The sequence below is a fragment of the Natrix helvetica genome (assembly GCF_964273705.1).
Source record: "Natrix helvetica genome assembly, chromosome: W".
Taxonomy (NCBI): domain Eukaryota; kingdom Metazoa; phylum Chordata; class Lepidosauria; order Squamata; family Natricidae; genus Natrix; species Natrix helvetica.
Window position 1 is genome coordinate 34,932,996 of NC_138555.1, and position 23,773 is coordinate 34,956,768.

Genomic DNA, 23,773 nt, shown 5'->3' on the forward strand with positions numbered 1-23,773 from the left:
GCTTACTTAATATATGATAAGATGGACAAGATTTTTAAAAGCCATATTTTAAGGAATGCTCTACTGCGTGTCTGGAAAAAATATCAATATAAGTTAAATGATAAGATACCTATGTGGGTAGTACCCAGACACGCAATAGAGAATATAAGTATAGAACAAAAACAGGATGTAATTACATATAAAGAGCTTCTTAACATAGAAAGAGGTGTACTACAGCTAAAGCCTTTGAATGTACTAAGAGCGGAAAGGGTAATTCAAACCTGGTTTCAGTATGGACAGTTACAGGCTAGATGGAAAAAAGATCAGAAAATTGGTATCATGCAAAATGAGGATAATTTGGTAAAACAAATTAGGGACCAGAGTAAAATGCATATAAAAAGGTTGTATAATATACTGATAGAAACAGATTCTGAAACAGAGTTAATTAAAGACTGTATGATAAAATGGGCACATAACTTTGAAGAACCAGTAATGATGGAAACATGGGAAAAGATTTGGGTAAAAAATGTAAAATTTACGCAAGCTCAAAACTTGAGAGAGAATTTCTATAAGATGTTTTATAGATGGCATTTAGATCCTAAAAAGTTAGCTTGTATGTATCCGAATTTACAACCTAAATGTTGGAGATGTGACTGTGCTGACGCTACGTATTACCATATATGGTGGACTTGCAAAAAAGTTAAAGCATTTTGGATAAAAATATGGTGGATTATTCAAAATATTCTTAAAAAGAGGATAAAGTTGACTCCCCAGCTGTTCTTGTTAGGGATAATTGCAGACTGTACAGTTATAGAGACTAATTTGATTCTGAATTTAACAACGGCAGCAAGATTGCTGGTGGCGCAGTACTGGAAGAAGGAAGAGTTGCCTACTATTCAAGAATGCACGCTAAAAGTAGTAAACTTAGCAGAGATGGCCAAAATCTCAGCATATCTGAAGGACTATTCAGATGAGAAATACAAGTTGGAATGGAGAAGATGGATTCAATATATTCAAAATAAATATCGGACTAAGAAATTCCAATTAGCTTATGAGTGAAAGAACAAGGATTGTTATAATTTATCTAAAGTTAGCTTAACAAAAAGAAGAGTCAAAGTACAAGAGGAGGAAGATGTTAAAGTTAGTTAGCTTATGTTAGCGTATGATTGTTAAATGTTTATACCCTGTATTTTGCTCTGGGAGGTTGGGGGGAGGGGTGGGTGGGATCGGGATGGAGGGAGGGGAGGGGAAGGGGATATATTTGTAAAATTTATTAAAACTCTTTAATAAAAAAAAAGTTTCCTGCTTTCTAGCGAATATAAATCACACAGAACAGCTGATTGTCACACAGCTGATCACCAGAACTACTGCTTCACCCAAACTGGTAGCATTTTTTTACTACCGGTTTGGGTGAACGGGCCCAAACTGGTAGCATTTCACCCCTGCTTTTGATACAGGTTTCACCTAATCTGTACTTTTACCTTTGGTTTTTCCTGCCTAAGTGTAAAAATGTACTTTTCTCTACATTAAATTTTGTTTTGTTGGATAGGGCCCAGTATTCAATGCTTACTTCTCTGCATGTAAATGTGGTTCCATTAAGGCAGGGGTGTCAAACTGGCAGACCACGGGTCAAATGCATTATGTGTAGGCCATGCCCACCCCAGCTCCGCGAAGGAAGAAAATGTCAGTTGGTCTTACCTGAACTGCATGTCTCGAGGGTGGCGTGGGAGCAGTCACTGAATGGGTATTATCACGGCCCAATTGCCTGGAGACTGAGGTAAATCTGAGGACACTCCCTCTGCTCCTCCTTCTGACTCCCCAGATTAACTGATGGTCCGGATGAAGAAGAACCTGGAAAGGAAGGGACGGAGACACCCAACTCCCTCCCCGGTCCCTGACTGATCATAGCTACCTACTCAGGCCCTGTGCAAGTGCGCCTGTGGGTGGGAAGTGACTGCTCCCATGCCACCCTCGAGACATGCAGTTCAGGTAAGACGAACTGACGGTCTCTGAGGTGGTGCATGGGAGGAGTCACTGAATGGGACATACCAAAGCTGGATGCCCATGGGAGGGATCATTGGGCCTGAGTCTCCCGAGTGTCCAGCACACCCTGAAGGACCCTCCTCCCAAATGATGCCTTTGCTGAGGCATATGTATCTAGCCTATAGTGTCTGATGAAGGGTGACGGTGAGGACCAGACGGCAGCCCTGCAGATGTCCTCGATGGGGGCCTGGGTGGTCCAGGCCGCCAAGGTGGCAGCGCTCCTAGTGGAGTGACCTGTGATGCCCTGCGGCACAGGTAGCCCTCGAGCCTCGTAGGCCTTGGAGATGGCTAACCTGATCCACCTGCTGATGGTAGTCGGGGAGACTTTAGCGCCCCGAACCGAAGAATGGAAGGAGACAAACAGTGCCTCGGAACGCCTGAATGGAGCTGTGCGCTTGATGTAGATGCGCAGAGCCCTTCTCACATCCAGACGGTGCCAGGACCTCTCTCTGTTGCAGGGGAAGGACAGAAATCAGGAAGGATTACCTCCTGGCCCCTATGGAACGGAGAATTGACCTTAATCGAGCCTAAGTACAACCCTGTTGTTGTGAAAGGTACAGAGGTCCGCCCTGGTGGAAAGAGCGTTAAGCTCGGACACCCTCCTGGCTGAGGTGATTGCCACGAGGAAGACTACCTTGAGGGTGAGGAATTATAGGCTAACCTCTCTAAGTGGCTTGAAAGGCGCCTCCAGGAGTGCCTGGAGTACCGTGGGTAGGTCCCAGGAGGGAAAGCGGTGGATTACTGGAGGCCAGAGGTTAGCCGCCCCTCGGAGAAATCTCTTTGTCAGCGTTCCAAGTATCATGCAGAATTAAATCAGAGTCCAAGGCAAAACTTTCCTTAAAGTTCCGATTTAATAAGTCAGACATCTTAGCACATCTGTGGAATCCCAATTCTGATGAGCTTCCTGGGATTCCACCCAGTTGAAAGTTCATGATCTTATGCCCACACCCATAAATCCATCACATGGTCCAATCTTCTTCTTCCACGATGGCATCTCCACCCCGCTGGTTCCAGTCAGGTGTCGGGGTGCCCTTGAGCTTCTAGAAAGGAATGACAACAACACATTACACAATTCTACTCCTTTCTATTCCCCCTCCCAACTACTACACTAATGAAACAGCACAGTTAAATAATAGAAAGTGTGGCAGGCCAAAGATCCTAAAAGGAACATAACTACAGGCCTGACACTCTTAATGACCGGAAACTGGGACAGGGACAGGGAGCCCCCCACCCCCACCCCGAAGGATGATGGCTAGAGCGGAGACCTGCCTACGGAGGGTGCTATGAGCCAGACCTTTCTCCAGCCCATCCTGGAGGAATTCCAGTACCTGGGGGACTGATGCCGACGAAGGATGTATCTTGGAAGTCTGGCACCATGCCGCGAAGGACGTCCAGGTCGCATCATAGATGCTCCAGACTCCCCTGGCGCAGGGACACCTCCCCCCTGTGGGATTCTCCAATGGGGCAGGATGGACAACTCCACCAGGTCCATGAACCAGGGACGCCGTGGCCAGTGTGGGGCCACTAGGATGATGTCTGCCCTCTCTACCACTAACTTCCTCAAGACCCCGTGAACGAGGGGAAGTGGAGGAAAGGCGTAAAGAAGGCCTGCCGGCCATCTGCACCATAGGGAGTCGATGTCGATCGCCCCCTGCGATGGGAAGCACGAGATGAATCTCGGAAGCTGGGCGTTCAACGGGGAGGTGAAAAGATCCACAGTCGGGTAGCCGAACCTCTGGCAGATCTGGTTGAAGACGTTGGGGTGAAGTGGCTCCTTGCTGAGCCAATCTGCCTGGTGGTTTTCCACTCCGGAGATGTGTTCTGCCCGGATTGACAGGAGGTTCCCCTCCGCCCAGCATCCCAGACGTCTTACCTCGTCGCGTAGAGCCGTGGAATGAGTCCCTCCCTGCTTGTTTATGTGGGCCTTGGCTGCCACGTTGTCCATCAGCACCAGAATGTGATTCCCAGAGACCGTCTGCATGAACCGTCGGAAGGGCTAGGTGGATCACTCTGAGCTCCAGCCAGTTGATGTTCCTCTGCAAGTCCGTCGGCGTCCACCGACCCTGGGCCAACTGGGACTGCAGGTGGGCCCCCCAGCCGAACAGACTCGCATCTGTCGTTAGGACCAGCCTGTCCGGTTCCCTGAATAGGGAACCCCTGGCCAGAGCCGTGGACAGCCACCAGCGGAGGGAGAGAAGCACCTGGGGGGTCACCAGGACCTTGAAGCTTGCATCGCTTGTTCCGTTCCTCTGGTGGGGAAGGAGGAACCACTGCAACTCTCTGTCATGGAGACAAGCCTAAGGGACGATCCCGATGCAGGAGATGAACTTCCTGAGAAGCCTGGAGAGTAGAGCTACGGGAACAGATCGAGTCCTGCAAATCTCTTGAACCAATTCCACAATGCTGTCCCTACGTTCTTGGGATAGGGACACCTCGCCCTCCACCGAATCAATAATGGTTCCCAGATGTTTTTTTAAAAAAATAATTTTTATTTATTTATTTTCTTTAAAAAACAAGACAACACATACAGAACAAAAGCAAGGAGAAAAAACAACTTTCCTCAATTTCATCAAGCATGTCGTTTGGTTACAAGTTTTTGTGCAACAGTTTTTACAATTAAAAATAAAGTCACTGGTTATCCATTAAACATAACTAAATATTTCATTGAACATTATGTGTTCAGATTACCATTAATATTCTTTCATTTGTGACAGCCCTTATTTCCTTGAATCCATAATTATCTATTAAGTAACAATAAGTCTTTATAGAGTTATAATATCGCCTATCTCTAGAGAGTAAAAACAAAGATTAAAACAAAAGATTCCCATTAATTCATATTGCACATTTATACTTTCAATTAACCATAATGTCATCAATCATCCACAACTCCAAATATAATTTTCCATTGTTAATTATTAATTCATATAGTCATTAGGTATTTCAATTCATGTATGTATCCATTGTTCATTACATCATCATTAGTCCATTTAGTATAGCAAAAATCTTAATAGTATAGAATGATCACTACCTACAGTTATACCTAGAAGTTCAAATCATCCCACTCTTATACATTAGGTTCATTATTGTTCTTCATATATCGTGTAGATAAGTACTCTGTTGCATAATAAAAAATAAATAAATAAACCTTTCATAACAGTATATATAACTTTCTATTATTGCATAAGAAAACAATTTCATTTCCAGGTTTTTTTATCTAACCATTGGTAAAACAAATCCCATACTCTATAAAATTGCTCATCCTCTAGTTCTCTAATTTCAAATGTAAGCTTACTCATTTCAGCACATTCCATTATTTTCCGAATAATTTCCTCCTGTGTTGGTAATTTCTCATTTTTCCAATTTTTGGCAAATACAATTCTAGCAGCTGTTAAAACATTTATAATCAGATATTTCAAGTCCTTGGTGTATGTTTCTGGTATTATTCCCAATAAGAAGAGTTCTGGTTTTAAGTCTATGTGTTTATGTGTCATTTTCTCCAGCCACATGTGGATTTTTGTTCAGTATCTTTTAGCTTCAGTACAAGTCCACCACGTGGTAATATGTGCCCGGCGTCTGATGACATTTCCATCATTTTTCAGATTTATTCTTAGACATTCTTGCTATTCTCATTGGGGATAAGTGCCACCTGTAAAACATCTTATACAAATTCTCTTTATATGCAGTTGACATTGTCATTTTATAGTTTTGAGTCCACAGTTTTTGCCATTTTTCTAAATCAATCGCATGCCCAAAGTTTTCCCCCCAAAGCTAACATAGTTTCTTTGACTTGTTCTTCCTGTAATTTCACCTCTAATAGGTAGTCATAGAGTTTTTTAATTACTTTTTCATCGTTACCTGTTAAGATTTTATCTAGTTCAGTCATTTTATCATAAAAAAAACCCTTTTTTCGATCTTCATTGTATTTAGAATGTATTTGCACATATGAATACCAATTAACTTCAATACCTTCCTGCTTCAATTCTTGTATAGATTTGAGTTCACCCTCTGTATTTAATAATTCAGCATATCTAACTGTTTGTTCCTTTTTATATATTATTGAATATGAAAAAGTTCAATGGTTGATATCCAGACTGGAATTTTTAAGTAATGTAACCTCTTAAACTTCTCCCAGTTTAATAACAAAGCCTCCCTTATATAGTGCCTTCTAAAATAACCTTGTTCTTTAGTTCCCTTATGCCATAAAAATGCATGCCATCCCAACAACAAATCATGGCCCTCTAGGTTCAAAAGCCTAACATTTCTTAACATTATCCATTGCTTGATCCACATCAGACTAGTTGCCTGACAATATAGCTCCCAGTCAGGTAGGCCCAACCCTCCTCTTAATTTAGCATCTTGCAGCACTTTGCGTTTTATTCTTGCTTTTTTCCCCTGCCATATAAATTTCGATACCATTTTATTTAGATCTTCAAAATAGTCATTCCCCAACCTAATTGGGATTGTCTGGAACAAATATAGGATTCTAGGTAAATGTTCATTTTAATTGTTGAGATTCTCGCAATCATTGATAGTTGAAGATTTTCCCATTTCACCAAATCTGCTGCAATTTGTTGTTTCAATCTAAGATAATTGTCTTCTTTAAGGGTACTACATCTAGCTGTTAGAGAAATCCCCAAATATTTAACCTTCTTTGTAATTTGCATTTCCAAAATTTCCACCAATTCTTCTTTTTGTTTTGATGGCATATTTTTTGACAAAATCTTTGTTTTATCTTTATTTATTTTCAAGCCTGCCACTTTTCCATACTCCTCGATTTTTCCTATCAATTTAGGTGCAGATTCAAGTGGCTCCTCAAGAATGAAGACTAAGTCATCTGCAAATGCTTGCAACTTATATTCTTCTTTTTTAATAGTCATTCCCTTTATTTCTTCCTCTTCTCTGATCCTTCTATTTAACACTTCTAACGTTAAGACAAAAAGTAGCGGTGATAGTGGGCAGCCTTGTCTCGTACCTCTTTTTATTTCAATAGGATCTGTCAGTTCTCCATTTATCATTATCTTAGCTGTTTGCTTGTGATATACCGTTTGTATAGCTTGAATAAAATTCTTGCCAAAGTTCATTTGTTCCATTTGTTGTATCATAAATAACCAGTTCACATTAGCAAAGGCCTTCGGTGCGTCGAGAAACATCAAAGCCATTTGCTTTTCAGGGTGGGCCTCATAATATTCCAAAGTGTCCAAAATCATTCTTACATTATCTCTAATTTGTCTCTTTGGTAGAAAACCATTTTGGTCCGGGTGGTTAAACCCATTTAAATATTTTTTCAATCTCTCAGCCAGTATAGATGCAAATAATTTATAATCTGAGTTCAACAAGGAAATAGGTCTATAGTTCTTAATTTGCGTATGGTCTGCCTCCTCTTTAGGTAGCAATGTAATGTATGCTTCCAGCCATGAGTTAGGTATTTTACTTTCAGTCATTACTTCGTTCATAACTTCTAACAGGGGAAGAGCCAAGGATTCCTCTAGTGTTTTATAAAATTCCACAGGTAGACCATCCGGTCCCGGGGCCCTCCCATTATTTTGTCTTTTAAGAGCTTCAGTTAATTCCATCATTGTTATTTTACCTTCTAATATAGTTCTAATATCATTTGGTATTTGGGGGAGATTGGCATTTTGTAAATATTGTTTAACTTCTTCCTCTTTTATATTCTCTTGTTCATACAACTTAGCATAATAGTCCTGTATAATTTTCTTCTTTTCCATATTCCCATAGTGCATTTGTCCTTGTTCATCTCTTAGCTGTTTTATTTTCTTGGCCTCTCTCTCCTTTCTCAGTTTATATGCCAACCATCTACCTGGTTTATTTGCATTTTCAAAATAATTCTGTTTAGCTCCTCTAATTTTTTGTGCCAGTTCCTTCTTTTCCAGTAAGTCCATTTTGTGTTTAATTGTATCCATTTTTATTTTTATTTCTTTCTTTTGTGGAAATTTCTGTAGTTCTTTTTCCAGTATTCTATAGTCTTTTTCTAAGTCCTTAGATATTTGTCTTTTCTTTGAATTTCTCATTCTTGTATAGTCTATTATCAGACCTCTAGAAAAGGCCTTCATTGTGTCCCAAAGGTTCTGCAAGGACATATCTTCCTTTTAATTTTCTTTAAAGAAGAAAGTCAATTCTTTTTCCATTTTCTTTACAAAGTCTTTCTCTTTCAATTGTTTAGAGTCCATCTAGATCTTGTTCTTTGTGCTCTCCATTTTATTGTCATTGGATTGTGGTCCGCCCAAATGCTTGGTTCAATTTCCACCTCATGTGCACTGCCAATTAAATCCATTGAAGCCCAAATCATATCAATTCTAGAGAATGATAAGTGTCTATTTGAATAGAAGGTATACTGTTTTTTGGTAGGATTTCTTTCTCTCCAGACATCTTTTAAATTTATTTCATCCATCATCCTGAAGAAGGATTTCGGGAGTGTTTTTCTATTTGATTTTATTGTTTTGTGGGTTTTATAATCCATGTTCTGATTTGTAATGCCATTAAAGTCTCCCATCATACAAATATCAGCATAGTCTAAGTCAGAAATTTTCTTGTGGAGTTTTTTATAAAATTCATCCTGTTTTTCATTAGGTGCGTAGATTGCAATTAAAAGTATTTTCCTTACATTGTCCATAATTTCCACCATTAAAATTCTTCCATCTTCATCTGTGTAAATTTGTTTTGCTGGAATTTTATCTTTAATATAAAAGATCACTCCTTTTCTTACAGTCTGCCAAGGAAGTAAAATTTTTTTCCAAGTTTTGGTTGTACTAATAAGTGACCATTTCTTTGTTGAATGTGTACTTCTTGTAAGCAAATTATGTCTAATTTTAATTTTTCTAATTTATGAAATATTTTCCTTCTTTTGGTTGCCGAATTAAGTCCATTTATATTAATTGAAAGCAGTTTTGTTCCTTCCATCATTATGTTTTATATATAGGATTTATAGCTCTAGTTGATCTTGGTTCCCGTTGTTCTCTAATCTCTACACCCCCTACAGCACCTTTTACACGTTGTTCTCTAATCTCTACACCCCCTACAGCTATCACTCCCCTGTCATGGTCTGATCACTCACTGCTCCGGCTCGACTTTCCAGCTGCTACTCCCCACCGCGGGGAGGCGGAACCAGATTGCCCAAGATGGTTCCGCCCCAGGCGCCTGATGGAACCTGACAGGTTCCAGACAGAGCTCGGGCCATTTCCTGTAGCCCTGACCCACACCCGATCGGAGGACCTAGTGGCTGCATGGAATAGTGCGGCCGCGGGGGCCTTGGACTGGGTGGCGCCTTTGCGGCCTCTCTTGCGGCAGCGAACCACCCAGGCCCCTTGGTTCACCGAGGGGCTGAGGGTGATGAAGCGCCACAAGAGACGCCTAGAGAGCAGATGGAGATCATCACGCTCTGAATCTGACCGAACTCAGGTGAGAGCCCATTTACAGACTTACCTTGTGGCGTTAAGAGTGGCCAAGCGTCAGTATTGTGCCACTCTTATTGCGTCCGCAGACAACCGCCCTGCCGCCCTATTTCGGGTGACCCGCTCCCTCCTATCACAGAGGCCGCGGGAAGCCCCTTTGCAGGGTAGAGCAGAGGAGTTTGGGGAATATCTGCAGGACAAAATCGCTCAGATCCGGAGTGGATGGGCCCCCTTCAGTGGACCAGGGGAGACGTCAGAAGCAAATCTTGAGGGACCACGCTGGGAGGAGTTTGACTCTGTTGCCCCCGAGGATTTAGACAGGTTACGTGGGCGACTGCGAGCCACTACATGTTTATTGGACCCGTGTCCCTCCTGGCTTGTACTGGCATCCTGGGAGGTTACACGAGGCTGGCTCCTGGGACTAGTGAACGCTTCATTGGGTGAGGGGTCCTTACCGGCCGCCTTGAAGCAAGCGGTGGTGAGGCCCTTACTCAAGAAGCCTTCCCTGGACCCGGCGGAGCTAGCTAATTATCGTCCCGTCTCCAACCTTCCCTTCTTAGCGAAGGTTGTAGAGAGAGTGGTGGCACAACAGTTCCCACGTCACCTGGAGGAAACCGACTATCTAGACCCGCGCCAGTCCGGTTTCCGGCCCGGTCACAGCACGGAGACGGCCTTGGTCGCGTTGGTGGATGATCTCTGGAGGGCCAGAGATAGGGGTTGTTCCTCTATCCTGGTCCTATTAGACCTATCAGCGACTTTTGATACCATCGACCATGGTATCCTATTGCGCCGGCTGGAGGGGGTGGGAGTAGGGGGCACCGTTTTGCGGTGGTTCTGCTCCTACCTCTCCGACCGGACGCAATGTGTGTTGGCAGGGGAGCAGAGGTCGACCCTGAGGCCGCTCACTTGTGGGGTGCCGCAGGGGTCGGTCCTCTCGCCCCTCCTGTTCAACACATATGTGAAGCCGCTAGGTGAGATCATCCGTAGTTTTGGGGTCGGATACCACCTGTACGCTGATGATACGCATCTGTACATCTCCACCCCAAACCACCCCAACGAGGCCGTCGAAATGATGTCCCGGTGCTTGGAAGCCGTTCGGGTCTGGATGGGGGACAACAGACTCAGGCTCAACCCCTCCAAGACGGAGTGGCTGTGGCTACCGGCGCCCTGGTTCAACCAGTGTATTCCATCGCTGGCCATAGGGGGCGAGCAACTGCCCCCCGTGGAACGGGCGCGCAATTTGGGCGTCCTCCTAGATGCCCGGCTGTCGATGGATGACCATGTGGCAGAGGTGGCGAGGGGGGCGTTCCACCAGGTTCGCCTGGTGCGCCAATTGCGCCCCCTATTGGACCGGGACGCCCTATGCACAGTCACTCATGCGCTGGTGACGTCCCGTCTGGACTACTGCAACGCTCTCTACATGGGGCTCCCCTTGAGATGCACCCGAAGACTACAGCTAGTTCAGAATGCGGCTGCGCGGGCTATCATGGGGAGTACCAGGTATTGATTACCATCTTTAAAGCGCTCCATGGCACAGGACCTAGTTACCTGCGGGATCGCATCTTACCTCATACATCCCTGCGACCAATTCGCTCCCACAGGGAGGGACTCCTCCGGGTGCCGTCCACTAAGTGATGCCAATGGGCGGCGCCCAGGAGTAGAGCCTTCTCTGTGATGGGCCCAGCCCTCTGGAATGACCTCCCCCCCGATATCAGAACCACTACCGACCTCCGCTCCTTCCGACAGAAACTCAAGACCCACCTGTTCCAATTAGCTGGCCGAGCTGATTTATAGTCCCATTTTTAACCTCCTGGCAAACATTCTATTCTGGGGTAGTTTTTTAGGGGTAGTTTTTAATGTATCTTTAATTTTAATTATTACTGTACAGTTTATATGTTACATCTATATTTATCTATATTTATGTATTTATATTGTTGTTTTAATATGACAAGTCCCTCCCAGTCCCTTCTGGGAGAGGGCGCGGTTTATAAATTAAATAAAAGTAAAAAGTAAAGTAAAGTCTCTGGCTACTCCCACGTAACACCTCTCCTGCGTGGGCTACACTGGCTGCCTGTGGCTTTTCGGGTGCGTTTCAAGGTGTTGACCATCATTTTTAAGGCGCTCCATGGCACAGGACCTAGTTATTTGCGGGATCGTATCCTGCCCCATACATCCCTTCGGCCGATTCGCTCACACAGAGAGGGACTCCTCCGGGTGCCGTCCACTAGGCTGTGCCAGCGGGCGACGCCTAGGGGAAGGGCCTTCTCTGTGATGGGCCCGACCCTCTGGAATGACCTTCCCCCCGACATTAGAATGACTACGGATCTCCGCTCCTTCCGTCAGAAACTTAAAACCCACCTATTCCAGCTAGCCGGCTTGGCCTAATTCCATCTTTCCCGCCTCAGTTTTATTTCTAAATTTTTAGGATTGGTTTTAGGGTCTGTTTTTAATGTTTTTAATTTTTATAAATTCGTACAGGGGTTGTTTAATTTGATTTTTAGCTATGTATATGATTGTTTGTATGTCTAGAAATTTAATAAATTATTATTATTATTATTATTATTATTATTATTATTATTATTATTATTATTATTATTATTATTAAATATCAATTCCACCTACGGCACTCTACATCTTCTTAGTTTCAATTATATGTGTGTCTAATGATTGCACCAATAATTCTTCTTTTCCATACTTCTCGGCCTTTCCTCTCAGATATTCTGTATAGAAGGCTTCTGCTTTTTCAATCGTGTCAATTCTGTATCTTTGTCCTTTCCATAGAAATATTAAACCTTCCGGTATCAGCCATCTGTAATTAACTCCTATTTTGAGTAAAATTGTGGTCAGGAATTGGTATTTTCTTCTCTTCTCTCTCACTCTTCTTGGAATTTGCTTTAAGATTACAATCTCCTTGCCTTTATATTCCAATTTTCTATCTCTTGTTTTCTGCAATATTTGTAGTTTTAGTGCTTTTTTAGTAAATCTTACATGGACTTCCCTTGGGAGAGAGTTTCTCGTTGCATATCTTGTATTTACTCGAAATGTCTCATCTATGCCATCCAACATCTTCTCTTGAGATATCTCCAATACCTCTATCAGGATTTCAGATATTATTTGTGGCAAATTTTCTCCCTTTTCTTCTATTATATTTTGAAATCTTAAGAAATATTCGGAACGCTCCATCTCCCATCCTATTATTGCACTGCTTTCTATTTCCATTTCACTCAGTCTGCAGTCGATTTCTTCATCCCTCTTCTCTCTTTGTTCATCTCTTTCAGCAATTTTTTGCATTCTATCTTATCCATTGTTGTATGTCCTCTATCTTTCCCTCTGTTTGATCTGTTTTTTTTCTGTGTTCCCAATTCGCTGATCTATTGTCTCCATCTTTTTTTCCATATTTTCCAACTTCTTTGCAATATATCTAATTTTTCATCAGTGCTTGTTTGAAGTTTTTGTATTGCCTGCTGTTGTGGCCCAGCAGGAGCCGTTGGAGCTGCCACCAGACTCCGACAGCGAGGGTCCCTATGAGTCGGCTCTGGAGAATGAGGAGGACCCTGGGCAGGGTTCTGACTCTGAGCAGGGATCGGAGAGTCTGGTCGGCCACCAGGAGGTGCCTGAGGCATGGAGCAGCGGTGAGAGCCAAAGGAGGGGGGCTCCTGATGCCATGCCTTGGAGCAGTGGGGAGGAGTCACGGGACAGTGACTCAGACATCAGCAGGGAGTTCTTAGATGCTCGTTACCGCCGCGCCCACAGGCGCAAGGAGCAAGGTTGCAGTTACCAGCGGTAAGGGCTCTTAGCTGCTGATAAGTAGACTCCTCTTCAGTCTATAAAAGGACTGATTGTGCATACGCCCTTTGCAGAAGTCAACAAAGGAACTATTCGGAAAGTTCTGTCTTGGAAGCTTGGCATGCTGGACAACTGCTATCGTGTCTCTGTGCCAGAGGGTTCTGAGAGTCTTGTCGTGGTGGATTGCTGCCAAGGATCTGTCTGTCTGTCTGTGCAATAAATCCTGTTGAAGTAGTTTTGGTCCGGAGTGTGTTCTGTGTTGGCGAGGGAAGAAGGCGGGTCAGAACAGCCTGCATAACTGACTCTAGTGATATAGGCTTCTCTTTTTCCTGCTGGATCATAGTTTGTATTAGTCTTTGTCCTCCTGCTGGTGAAGAGGCAGGGGTCGTTGTGGAGCCCACTGGTGTTGTCTTTCTACTCATCTTCCTGATTTATTCACTCTCTTTCTTTTTGTGGTTCAATCCAGTTGCAATGAACTGTAAGAGAAAGAAGGGAGAAAGAAAGAGAAAAGAAAGGGAGGAGAGAGAGGAAAGCGTGTAGTGATTAGGTAGAAAAAGTAGGCAGAAAGGTCGGAATTAAGGTAAAAAGAATATAAAAAGTGTGGTAAGAAATAAAGGAAGAAAGGGCAAAGAGGCAATCTATAAAAATAAGGGTGGATGTAAGAAGAGGGAGAAAAAAGAAAAATCTATATTTCAAAAAAGTAAAAAGAAGAGCACAAAAAAAATTATTCAACGCTTCACAGCTTCAAGGCTTCAAGAAAAAACGGATGAAGTGGAACGAACAACAACAACAACAAAAGAAAAGAATCATCACATCCCAGGCAAAGTAATATAACCACTGGCTGCCAAAAACATGAAGAAGAGAGTTCAAAGTCCCCCCCCCCCCTTCTTGGTGTAGAGACGTTTCCAAGGTCACTCCAATTTTCCCTTAAACATTTTCATTCATCTTCCAAAATAGGTTTCTAGACACTAAAGATTCGCAAGAACCACCTGCGTAAACAACTGATTCTTGCTTCTTATCAGGTCTTAACCTTGAGTGAGAGAGTTTGTCTCTAAATAATTCCAGCAGTAAGATTTGGTAACATTGGTAACATTGTTTCAAGATCCACTAGATGGCAGTGTTAAATTGTATCCATACCCTAGCCCCTTAAAGCTCTGCCTTTAAGAAAAAATATTCAAAAAGAAAAAAAAAAGGAAAACCAGGGACTACGGAAATAGTAAGAAAAGGGAAAAAAGGAAAGGAATCTTTAAGGCATAATAAAAAAGGGAATAGTCCCCAGTCAAATCACTTCCAAAAAACAAAAAGTTAAAAGTAAAGAGAAGGCTTCAACAACAAATCCACATTTTGTAACAAGAGTCCAGTCTGGCTTCCGTTAATAAAAAGGGAAAAAACCTGGACGGTTTCAATTAACCCTGTTCAGACCCGCCGCTAATTCTTCTGTTATACTCTATTTTCCTTAAATCTCCAAGTTTAGGGTGTTCTCTTTACAATTAAAAAAAACTTTATAGGTAGTCTCACCAAAAACGGCATGCTTCTTTCTCTCCTTTCTCTCCTTTCTCTCCTGCTCTTGCTTTGTAGAGCTGTCAGCAGCTTCGGCAGCCTAGAGGCTGGCTCTTGATCGCCGGCAAAAGGGTTTTTTTCCTGAGTCTCCAGAGACTTTGCAGGTGTCTCTAGATCCCCTGGGTTTTCCCCTACCTCCCACCGTCTCTAGGGGACGGCTTGGGTCCAATGGACCTTCCAGGCGATCCGGATTCAGCGGCTAATCCGGAGTGACCAGAAAGCCGCGGTAGCACTGCGACGCGTAGCTCCTCCCTCCTCCAATGGTTCGCAGATGTTGAAGTCTAGTGGAGGGAACTAGGTGGCTCTTCTCGAGGTTAATCGAGAACCCCAGGGACCTTAGGGTGCTAATGGTGGTACTGAGATCCCCCTCTGCCAGAGCCACCAAAGGGGCTAGTACAAGGGTGTCATCAAAGTAACAGTGTAGGCGAACTGGGAAGGAACGAAGGTGGGCCGCAGCCACGGCCAGCACCTTGGTGAAGGTCCTGAGAGTGGAGGCCATCCCGAAGGGAAGGGCCCTGTATTGGTAATGAGAACCCCAGTACAAGAACCTGAGGAACTTGCGGTGATCAGGGGCAATCATGATGTGGAGATACGCCTTTGTGAGATCGATGGAGGCTAGGAAGTCCCCCTGTCTGATCCCCTCCAGGATGGACTTGAGGGAGACCATTTTAAATTTACGATATACAATCCTGGAGTTTAGCAACTTGAGATCCAGGATGGCCCTCCATCCCCCCGAGCTCTTGGGGACTAGGAACAGGTGGGAATAGAACCCTGACTCTTTCTCCCCCTCCGGGACTGGTTCTACTGCCTTAATCTCCAGAAGGTGGTGAATGGCATTGCGCATGAGAGTGCGCTTGACCGAGTTCTTGGAGGAGGGAAAGGTGTGGAATCTATTGGGGGGTTGGGAACAGAACTCCAGATGGAGCCCCGTCCTGACTGTCTGGAGAAACCAGGCATCCGTGGTGATGCCCTCCCAGCAGTCTGCAAACACGGAAAGGCGGCCGCCGATGGGGTGATTCAGTCCCAAATCACTTGGCTCTGTGGAAGGGGCGGCCGCCGCCCCCCTCGAAAGGGCTGCTTGCCGGGCTGCTGTAACCTATATCCCTGGAAAATTGCCTATCCCCCTGCCTGGGGTACCTGGGGGCAGAGTACCTCTGCTGTTCAGGGTCCTGCTCAGGAAGTTGATAGGAGGGTCTCCTGGAGTAAGGTGCCACCCGGTGGTCTGCGCGTGTGTCAGGCCTGTAATTCTGTTCCTTTTAGGATCTTTGGCCTGCCACATAATTAAAACATATATATTATGCTGTTTCATTGGTATAGTAGTTGGGAGGGGGGAATAGAAAGGAGTAGGATTGTGGAATGTATTGTTATGGATTTCTTAGAAGCTCAAGGTCGTCTTTGGTCTCCGCACCTCGACACCTGGCCGGAAGAAGAGGGGTGTACATGCCAGCGTGGAAGATGAAGATTGGACCATGTGATGAATTATGGGGTGTGGGGATAGATGATGAACTTTTAACTTGGGGAATTCACCGGATGTACCTTAGAGTTGAAATTTCAACAGCATAATGCCAACATGCCTGTCTTATTAAATTGGAGTTTTAAGGACTACTTTGCCTTGGACAATGATTTAATTCTGCATGATATTTGGAATGCTGACAGCGTGTGGACGTGGACAGGAAGACTTTCCTCTTGTTCTTGTCCTCGACAAGGATGGGATCCAGGGAAGGACCAAAAATCTTGTCCCCTGTGTACTCTGCCTCCGCCAGATGCCACTTTGCCCAGAACTCAGCCTGCCAGTGGCATAGCCACAGTAGACGTCTGGATGCCACTGAGGATGACAAGGCCCTGGAAGAATACTTTTACCACGTCCAGGGTGGCCTCCGCCGAGATCTGGGTAGCCGCCATCAACTTCATAATGTCCTGTAGAAGTCTCATGTCTGATGCTGGTGTCCTGTCGCAAATCTGCTCCAGCCATAGAAGGGTGGACCTGTTAAAGAAAGATGCAGCCGCAGCCACCCTGATCGCCCATGAGACAGCCTGGAAGGTCTTGCTCATGACCAGCTCCACTCTCCTGTCCTCTGCCTTCAGGCAGTTAGATATATCCCCTGTCACCACGGCAGAGGAAGAAGCCAAGGCTGCTACTGGGGCATCCATGGAAGGAACCTGTAGGGCTTGTGCAAAAGAGGCATTCAGGTTATAAAATCTGCGATCATTGCTACCTGGTGTGGGAAAAGAGCCGGGGTTGGACCACTGGCACTTGAGTACCTCCGTGAAGAGGTCTGGAGTGGGAATCTCCTCCTTCTCCACCTGGGGTCTGTGGAAAGGGCCCTTCTTATTTCCCCCGCTAGTACTGGGAGTAGTGGAGTCCTGGTTAGCAGATGGGGTAGGGTCCAAATCTGCCGTGGCCTTGACTTTGCGTAGCAAGGAACTGAATAAGGAAGGAGGAAATAACCCTGTGATGGTTGGGGCCTCTGGGGCTAAGGTATCCTCATCCTCTGAGAACCCAATGTCCTTCTGCTCCTCCCCCTCTGATTCAGAGCCCTCACTAGCATTGGAGGGTGAGGAGGCTCTGAAATCCCTGGAGCCTGAGGGCTCTGGCTGGGCTGCTTGTTCTCGTGGGGCCCCAGGAGTAGACCTGTGCCTGGTTCCCTGGAACTGATGTTGCATACCTGAGGCGATGCCATCAGCAATGGCTCTGGCTAGCACGTTTTGGAAGCTCTCAGGTAGCTCTGGGTAGGCTGGAGAAAGGCTTGGGGGCTCCCTGTGATCCCTGATGCCAGGAGATAGAGGGGCCAAGCGTTGCCTGGGGGAATTCGTTGCCCTGCGGCCAAAGGGGTCCCCCCTTGCTCTAGGTGAGCATGATGGTGATAAAGGAGGGGATAAAGGGCTGCCCTCTCTAGGGATTCTCAATGGGCCTGGAGAGTCAGGCTCCTCAGCTAGGGGAGAAGGCCTGCGGGAGGAAAGTGATCTGGCAGGGGAAGGACTAATGAGATCCCTGGCCCTCCTACCAGCCAGTCTAGTAAGGGGAGCCTCCTGCCTGGGCCCCTCCTTCCTGGAAGACTTGGAGGAGCACTTCCTAGGAAGGGATCTCCCCCTCGCCCCAGGCCCTACCTCCCGGGAGGTTCCCTTGCCTGGGTCTGTTCCCCCGGGGAGCCTGGAGCAGCTGCTCCTCTGCTCCTGGTGGCCTCTGCCATCGCAGTACTCACGATTTGTAGACTCTCTCTACCTCCTCTCCCGATCACCTCCGGTCTCTCCTCTAATGCGTGGATTCGGAGCTCCTTCGAATCCGCGCTCTTCTCAGCCACCCACCGATCTGCGGGTCGAAATGAGACCTGTGCACCGCTAAGAATGGGCCCTCCCCGGATTACCAGCGGAGCTCAGGCCCGACGAATCTTTTCTCTCTGCTTCTGTGCATGTGCCCTCGGTTTCAAAATGGCAACCGCCGACCACGCGGTCCGATAGCCTGGGGCGGCTCCAACTGAGCCGCTCCCCCCTCGCCGCACTGCTTTGAATGGAGGATCCTGCTGTCTTCTCCCTTCCAGCGATGATTCCTGTTAAGAAAGCTGTGGCGCGCAGGGTCTGGGTTCCCCCCCCCCCCAAACCGGGTACTGGTGGCTCGGGGCCCGTGGCAATGCAGCGAGCACAGCTCGTGCTTAGGCAGGAAAAATGGCGCAGGAAGAAGAGGTAGGAGGTTCGATGGAAAAGAAACAATAGAATCCGGAGAGTCAGTTTTTAGCCCCTGTTAGGCCGAAGACTGAGGTTAATCTGGGGAGTCAGAAGAAGGAGCAGAGGGAGTGTCCTCAGATTTATCTCAGTCTCCAGGCAATTGGGTCGTGATAATACCCATTCAGTGACTCCTCTCATGCCCCACCTCGGAGACCATCGCAAAACATCACGTGATGGCGACGTGATGCTGCAAGTTTGACACCCATGCATTAAGGACTACATGTCAATGGAGAGAGAACAAAGGCTGACTTGCCACTTGAATTAACTATGCGAGAAAGACTGAAATCACAGTTGCAAGAGTGCTTGCTGAGCTGTTTTTAAAAATCAAAACTTTTGCTCTTCTCCCTGCGAAGAGGAGGAGTCAAGATGGCTCCCCTCCGTTCTTGTTTTTGTACTTATAAATGAAGTCTGCCTTTTGAAACCACCTTGGGGGGAAAAATGATAATTTCTGGCATCTTTTAATACCTCCCTTGAGGGTGCTCTGGATCTCTTCTGCTACGTGGACTTTCTGGATTTTGATTATTTGTTTTCTCTCTTTTTGGTGTACCTCTGTGTCTTGGAACAGTGAAGGAGAATTAACTTTTTACTTTCGGATTCGCCTGCTACCTTGGACCACCCCGGCTGTGCGCTCCAGGGACGCCATTTTCTTTGTAAAAGACTTACCATCTCTGAACTTAGACAATGGGACCTAAGAAACCACCAGCGGGCAAGTCACTATCAGCTCCCGCCTCAGCGATTTCCAGTCCAAGTACCCAGCAGCCGAAAATTACTTCATTGCTACAAAAAGAAGCGGCTGGAGAGAGCTCAAAATAATTATCTGTCAACCAAATGTTTCAGGAAATTATGAGAGGTCAAAACGAACTGAGGAAGGAAGTGGCAGATCTCAAAGATGAACTCACAGGGGTGCAACATAACATAACAGAAAATAGACAAAGAATTGTGGTGCTGGAGGAGGGGGCAGCTGAGATGGGGGAAAAGGTTAAGGAGGTCCGAAAGGGAAATTTAGAACTGGAAAATGTTATGGCCAAAATAGAATTTGAAAGAATGTATTTTTTTCTCAGGTTCCAGAACCTACCAGAGACAGAAAATGAAGATCTTAAAGATATTATGAGCACAATGTTAGCAGAATACCTTAAGAGAAACAAAGAACAGATGTGGTGGGATATGGACCTGGTTTATAGAATTAATTCAGCATATGCCAGAACCCATAATGTTCCAAGAGAAGTACATGTTAAATTTCTCAGGAGGACCACGAGACATGAGGTGCTAGGGGCCCAAAGGGAAGGACCTTTAAAATACCAAGATAAAGAAATTACCATTCTAAAGCAAATTCCGAAAAAGATAAGAGAAAAAAGGAGGAAGTATTCTTCCTTATCAAAGAAACTATAAAATAGAGGAATTTGGTTTAGATGGTTATTGCCAGAAGGAATGCTGATTTTCTGGGAGGGAAGCCGGATTAGAATTAAGACAGTGGATGAGGCCGAAGCCTTTATTAAAAAATATTTTTCTCTCCCAGAGGACGAAGATAGCGGAGGTGGGGAAAAAGGCAGCAATGTACAAGACATGGGGAAGGGGGGGGGGCTATGGCTCCACCTGGGGAGAGGGAGGAGGGAGCAATATCGAAAAGGCTCAGGTCACAAAAATAAATATATCTGAAATATTATTGTAATTGTTGATATACTAGAAAGTGACAAAGAGATGATTGAACACATGGTTGATATAAAGTAAGAATTCTGTTTATGCTTATCTTTTATATGTTATTTTTAAAATTGCAGAAGCGTGAAATTTGGAGGGATTTCTACTACTAACATGGGAGCTACCAAAATTTTCTATGTACCCTTTTACCTTTTCCCCATAAATGCTTTAAAACCAATAATTTTTTTTACAAAAAAAAAAAAAAGGACTACATGTTGAGTGTGGTTTGTCAGCCAGTTACAAACCCATCTGGTGGTGATGCTGTCTATCACACACTTTTCTAGCTTACCACGGTTGTGGTCTACTTTGTTGAATGCCTGAAATTCAAGTATACTATGTCCACAGCATTTTGCTGGTCCACTAATTTAGTCACTTTGTCAAATGCAATAAGATTTGTTTGGCAGGATCTGTTTTTGACAAACCTGTGTTGGTTTCTGGTTATAACTTTGCAGATTTGTTTTTTGATCTGTTCAACCCCCCCCCCCTTTTTTTTTTTTTTTTGCAGATCGGAACCACATCAGCTCTTTTCCAGTCTCCAGTGCTCCAGGATCTTTGAAAGATGTGGTTCAATGGTTCTGAGATAACTTATGTCAGCTCATTCAGAACTTTGGGATGTAATCCATCAGGTCCTGGTGATTTGAACTCAGACAGGTGTTCTCTTACCATTTCTTTTTTGCTTATTTTAATTTTTATTTCTAGTCTGTCTTTTACAGTTATGTTTTTGGTAGGTTGGGCTAGAATTTATTTTGGTGTGAAGACAGATGCAAAGAATGAGTTAAGCAGCTCTGCTTTCTCTCTACTGCCTGTTACTTCCTTACCATAATCTCTCTTTAGTGGACCAATTGATTCCTTGACTTTTTTCTTGTTTCGTAAAGATCTTTTTACAACCATGCTGGTTTCTTCTTTGATTTCTTTTTTTTCTTTTTCAGTGCTATTGTGCTTGATTGGATTTTTTTTTATATTGTAAAATTTTATTGGTTTTTTACAAATGTTTTAGGGAAAAAGGTAAATAGGTGTAGAAAATTTTGACAGCTACATCATGCGGGAGGTAGAAATCCCCCCGAATCTTACAACTTCAACAAAAAAAAAGAGAAAAAACATCAAAATTTGAATAAACATTGGCAGCTTTTTGTTTTTACATTCAATCATCAATATATTCAATCATCTTTTGTATCACTTCCAAGAGTTACATAATAACAACAATTGCAAAAATGTTTCAACTCATTTTTGTGATCTGAGTCTTCTAAGTGTTGCATACTCCCCCCTGTCTGCTGGCAGAGCCGCGGCCCCTCCCTCCTTCACATCTTGTGTACTGTCCCCTGTTTGATCTAGGAGGGCACTATTTTTTTTAATGAAGGCCTCCGCCTCCGCAACTGTGTTGATTCTAATTCTACTGCCCTCCCAGAAAATCAGCATTCCTTCTGGCAACAACCATTTAAACCAGATTCCATTGTTATATAATTTCTTTGCTAAAGAGGATTATTTCTTCCTCTTATCTCTTACTTTCTTTGGAATCTGTTTAAGAATGGTTATTTCTTTGTCTTTATATTTTAGTGGTCCCACCCTTTGAGCTCCTAAGACCTCATCTCTTGTGGTCTTTCTAAGAAATTTAACATGTACTTCCCTTGGCACGTTGTGTGTTCTGGCGTATGCTGAATTAATCCTATAAATCAAATCAATATCCCACCATAGCTGTTGTTTGTCTCTTTTAATATATTCTGCTAAGATTGTGGTCATAATCTCCTTGAGATCTTCATTCTCTGTTTCTGGCAAGTTTTGGAATCTAAGAAAAAAAGACATTCTCTCAAATTCCACCTTTATCGTATGGTTTTCAAATTCTACATTCCCCTTCTGTATTGTCTTAACCTCTTCCCTCAACCCAGTCGCACCCTCCTCCAGCACCCCTATTCTCTGTTTATTTTGTGTTGTTTGTTGTTGCGTTTCTCTGAGCTGATCACTTAAGTCTGCCAATTGTTTTTTCAGTTCGTCCTGTCCCTTTAAGAGAGTTTGAAACATTTGATCAACAGATAGTTCCTTTGAGCTTTCTTCAGTCGCTTTAGGTTGTAACTTGATTGGGTTTTTATGATCATATTTTTCAGAGTTTCCCAAGCTTCTTGATTTGTTTTCCCCTTTAAGATTTTCATCTATGGAATCTTTCCCAAACTCTCTCCCAGTTTGTTAAACAAATTTCTTTATTTCTAATTTCATCCAGTATCTTTTTGCATCTTTTCCTGTGATTTTCTGTTGTCTAAATGTTTAAATTGTATAAATTAATCCCTGATGACCACTTTATTGGAATTCCAGTCATTCAATTTGTCCCTTTTATTTTCATAATATTCATTTAATTTCTTTTTACAGTCTTGTAATGGTCTCCTTTTGAAAAATAGATTCATTTAATCTCCATCTATAATTCAAATCTTTTTTTCTGAGTATCAAAAGAACTGGATTGTGATCTGAAAAAGATTTAGGCAAAATACCAACTTTTAAAATTTTATTTGCAAGGCTTTTAGAAATCCATATAAATTCTTGAGAATAATTTATGTCATTCTGAAAAGAAAGTATATTCTCTGACAACTTTTCTCATCTTCAGAACATAACCCTCATCATGTCTAGTGTGGTGGTCTATATAGAAACCATTGGTTGGAAAAACTGGCTCAGTTGTCTGGGTATACTGCTGCTGGCAAACTAAAGCAATTACTGGTGCAAAAATGGGAACCCTTGGACCACATGTGGCTTCCAAACTATTTTATGTGACTTCTCGAGTACTGAAAGTTTGCATTATTAACATTTGTGGGCAAAATACTGCAAAATATGGGACTTCCTGTTGCTCCCCATGGAAAATGAACCAAATGAAAACTGCTAAACTTAGTTTATTTACATCAGAAAAAAAACTCAAATTCAGACCACCCATAAACTAGTTATTTCGGAATAAATATTCCCAGTGCTTAATTGCATAACATTATGATATGTCTGGTGTAGTGGTTCAGGCATTGGGTTACAGACTGGGAGACCATGTGTTCTAGTCCTACCTACCTCCACCCAAAGGCCAGCTGGATCATCTTTGACCAATCACATTGCCTCAGCCCTCAGAAGGAGGCAATGGCAAACCACTGTAGGAGATGACCAGGGTGAGCCCAAGGGAGGGGTTAAATGCACCATCAGTCACGAGTCCTTTTGCGCCCACAAGAGTTTTAACTCCAGCCCACCTTGAATTCCTTTCTATTCTTAACTCCCACGAATTTCCCTTGACATTTAGTTGCTCAGATTCTTGTAGAGAGCTTAAGCTTTCAATAAATCTTTATCCTCATTTGAACTGCCTAAATCTCCTGGTTTCCCCAGTTCTTTGCTTGACATTAATCTGAGCTACTCCCTTTGCCCAAAATTTTCATGGGCTCCAGAATACACTAGTCATGACCTCAGACAGCCCCACCCAACCGCTTCCAAGGCTGACTTCACCTGTCATTACCCCTAGCCTCCCTGCCCCCTTGGATTTGGACACTGAAGAGCCAATGCAAATTGGAGCAGCCAGACAAGCCCCGGGAGCAGAAGAATGGGAAAAGTGCGGAGAGCTTGTTCTG

The 23,773-nt window shown here is 44.0% G+C and overlaps 1 protein-coding gene across 1 annotated transcript in view; it reads left to right on the plus strand.

The window, feature by feature from the left end:
• The window catches only part of LOC309400490 (26S proteasome non-ATPase regulatory subunit 11-like), a 145,745-nt gene extending 124,910 nt beyond the window's left edge, over window positions 1–20,835 (plus strand). Inside the window, exon 14 of the mRNA XM_081969013.1 lies at window positions 20,701–20,835. The gene's annotated coding sequence lies outside the window, so the exon portion shown is untranslated. The remainder of the gene's footprint in view (window positions 1–20,700) is intronic.
• The last annotated feature ends 2,938 nt before the right edge of the window (window positions 20,836–23,773 follow it).